At 39.4% G+C, this 3,502-nt stretch overlaps 1 protein-coding gene and 2 long non-coding RNA genes across 3 annotated transcripts in view; all 3 read left to right on the plus strand.

Moving 5' to 3' along the window:
• Nucleotides 1-3,502, plus strand: part of LOC107835045 (NACHT, LRR and PYD domains-containing protein 12-like) — a gene marked incomplete at its 5' end in the record, with an annotated part of 68,213 nt that overhangs the window by 3,149 nt on the left and 61,562 nt on the right. The window lies entirely within an intron of this gene.
• Nucleotides 26-3,502, plus strand: part of LOC107835047 (uncharacterized) — a 9,461-nt gene continuing 5,984 nt past the window's right edge. The window contains exon 1 of the long non-coding RNA XR_001660877.1: nt 26-247. This is a non-coding gene — a long non-coding RNA (uncharacterized LOC107835047). The remainder of the gene's footprint in view (nt 248-3,502) is intronic.
• LOC107835046 (uncharacterized) lies at nt 2,390-3,091 on the plus strand. The gene is made up of 2 exons (XR_001660876.1): nt 2,390-2,654; nt 2,978-3,091. It is a non-coding gene; the product is annotated as an uncharacterized LOC107835046 (long non-coding RNA).

Consider the following 3,502-nt stretch of genomic DNA (forward strand, 5'->3'; position numbering starts at 1 on the left):
CCATCAGATTCCTGTCAACTCACCATCGACACAAACACAGTAAACAGATACCTGAAACTGTCTGAAGACAACAGGAAGGGGACATATGTGAAGGAGCTTCAGTCATATCCTGATCATCCAGACAGATTTGATAATTATCAGCTGCTGTGTAGAACTGGTCTGACTGGTCGCTGTTACTGGGAGGTCGAGTGGAGCGGATATGTTTATATATCAGTGAGTTACAGAAGAATCAGGAGGAAAGGAAACAGTATGGACTCTAGGTTTGGAGAGAATGATCAGTCCTGGAGTCTGAGCTGTTCTGATGTTGGTTACTTTGTCTGGCACAAAAACAGATCAACCCGTCTCTCCTCCTCCGTCTCTAACAGAGTATCAGTGTATGTGGACTGTCCTGCTGGCATTCTGTCCTTCTACAGTGTCTCCTCTGACTCACTCATCCACCTCTACACCTTCAACACCACATTCACTGAACCTCTGATTCCTGGATTTGGCTTCTGGTGGTCCACTTTTGCTTCCTCAGTGTTTCTGTGCTAAGCTGACTCGAAAGAGTCTCCTCTTGGGAGAGACACTGTCTCACAGCTTAAATGATAGTTCAGCCTCTTCAGAAACATGTTTTAATGGTTCCAAACATTTTCTTGGTGAAATTCTTCTACACAATTTTTTTTTTACTAATTTCTTCTTCTGGCAATCCTTAAAACATGAGATTAATCCAGGATTAGGCCTGTCGAGATAAACGATAAATCAATTAATCGCACGATAAATTAAACCTATTGACCTCATTTTAATTATCGGCTTTATCGCCTCTTCCTGCAGTTTTTTCTTTCTGTTGATGACACTGAATGAAAAAAGGCTCACTCAGCTCCGGTGCTGTTCCTTAGTGTAATGTCCAGCGCACACTACACGAGTTGTCGGCGACTGTCGGCTCATTTTCAAAACCTGAGAGACACATTAGCCGACAGAAATCCTGAGTATAACGGTTCAGTCAGGTTCGATCGTGCCGTGTGGTGTCCAGCCACATGGTCATAAAATAATTCCTATAAGTCCAGTTAACTAATTTTAAAATCAGGCATTAATCCATGCTTTACTAGAATCTACCTGTGATTCATGTGGCTAGAATCAGCATAAAGTCCTGACTGAAAGAAAATCATTATAACCGATTTATGTCATGTTAACAAAACTTACCGGGTTTATTAACTGCGGTAGCAATTTGGCTCCAACTCCTCCCCTTGTCATTTCTATATTCTTTGCACGAAATGTTGAATAAACATTAATGTTTCCACATATCGTCTCCAATGTCCGCTGGATTTTGGGTTGCGCCGTGTCAGCTGTTTGGGATTCCCCCCTTAATTTCCCCTCAGAAAGCACAGAGGAGAATCCGGCTTTCTGATTGGCTACCTGTCACATTCAGCGTTAAGCTCCCAGTCGGGGAAAACCCCTGATTTAGATCAGAGCGGCGGCGACGATCTACATCACACTGCAGGATGATCGGTTACGAAATCACCAGCGACAATCTTAGAAAGGCCAATATAAGATTGTCGTAAAGGGAAAATAGGGGCAAAAAATCGTGTAATATGAACTATTGCATTTGGTAGTCAGATCTGTCCATCTTCTTCATTTAAATCTAGAGATTACTGAAGGGCAATATAGTACACAGACTTCATAATCTGCACTCTTTTGGTTGAATGCAGTATTTATTTCCACTTTGGCTTTATGTTGTTTAGTTTTTATTCAAGTACTTTTTTTGTTAATGAAGACTGAGAATCCATTTTATTTTCGTTTTTGGTTGTTTTATTTAGTTTATCAGTTCCAGTGTTGTGTTCTTTTGAAAATAAAGTCTCTATCGCAGGAAATGGCATTAATTACGTCATTTCCATTAAATTAGTGTCAAAAGGTCTTGAAACAATATCGTTTACCGCAATAATTGTTTAGACAATTAATCATCCAGCAAAATTTGCTATCGTGACAGGCCTATCCAGGACATCACATCTTGTTTTTCTGTTTCCAGTCAAAGATTTACAATGAATCTCATGATGTTTTGTTTCTCTCTTGACTTTTTGTCTTTCAGTCATATTGATTCATTTACAAAAAATTTTCTCAATCAGTGGACATTTTCTTTTTCTGTCAACTCCTATTTTCTTAATACATATTGAATTCAAATGTTAAATACTCTTTTTGTACAAACCGGATTCCAAAAAAGTTGGGACACTAAACAAGTTGAATAAAAACTGAATCAATGATGTGGAGATGCCAATGTAACATAGTTAAAATGGTTGAGGTTAAATCCTGCTAAAATGCACCATCTGCTGGTAAAAAGTTGTATTGCATTCACCCTAGAAAGAGCGAGGTATTATGGGTAATCCTCAGAGCCATGAGGATCACTGACGAGGTAACGTGTCTCTGTCATGTGTTAAAGAAATATTATTAATGCATTTTGTGAAGTGCGTTTGTGGTTGTCGTTTTTGCATATTGTTGAAATATGTTCGGTCTGGGTCACGCTAGTTCTGTTATTATGTCGTTTTTGTCGTGTTTGAGAATGTTTAGTTCGTGGGAAAGTGCAGTGGGAATTTCCCACGTGGTAACAATATGGCTCCTCCTTGCAGGAGCTTGTTTTATGCCAGAGACTGACCTTACCTCCATGCCCGTTCTGTGAAATGCAGGTATGTTTTACCAAATCTCCTGTAGCAGATGGTTAGCATGACACTGAGTTTTATATTAACAGTTTTATACAATGATGTGGTTAATTTATGTTTCTGCACTGTTCTAAAATGCAAGGTTATATAAACTAAAACATAAAAATGGCATCCAGTAAATAAAATGTCAGCATTTTATTTTATTTTTCAGAACATTTTAATTAGTTACTTTATTTTCTCTAAAAAGGAGACTCACTGGTTGTCCTTTTATTGTAAAACAAAATCCACTATACGATCACTGTAATTTTAAATTATTTTATTGTGGTTACTGTATTAGCGGTAATCCTCAGAGCCATGAGGATCACTGACGAGGAGCTTGTTTTATGCCAGAGACTGACCTTACCTCCATGCCCGTTCTGTGAAATGCAGATGGAGAATTAAAGAAACAGCTGATGCCAACTTGAGCAGCTCCTTGTCGTTCATTGCTACACCGATAGAAGCCACCAAAACCACATAGGCCACACCAACATCTAATATTTTATCCACAATAGAAACACAAATCACAGATCAACAGTTTAAACTGAGAGAATTTATCATTTTAAGGGAGAAATATGTTTCAAAATGTCATGACGTCAACAAATCCCAAACTTTGGGACAAGGCCATTTTTCCCTCTGTGTGGCGTCTCCCCTTCTTCTTCCATCACTCAGACGTCTGGGGACAGAGGAGACCAGTTTCTCAGGTTTAGAAATAGGAATGCTCTCCATTCATGTCTGATACAGGCCTCCATCTGTTCAGTCGCCACAGGCTTCTGAACGGAGCGTTGATAACAGCCTGGGTTATCCTTGTCCTCTCTGGTCCGGATGACATGGCGTCC

Source organism: Poecilia formosa, unplaced genomic scaffold (assembly GCF_000485575.1).
Source record: "Poecilia formosa unplaced genomic scaffold, Poecilia_formosa-5.1.2 Scaffold951, whole genome shotgun sequence".
Taxonomy (NCBI): domain Eukaryota; kingdom Metazoa; phylum Chordata; class Actinopteri; order Cyprinodontiformes; family Poeciliidae; genus Poecilia; species Poecilia formosa.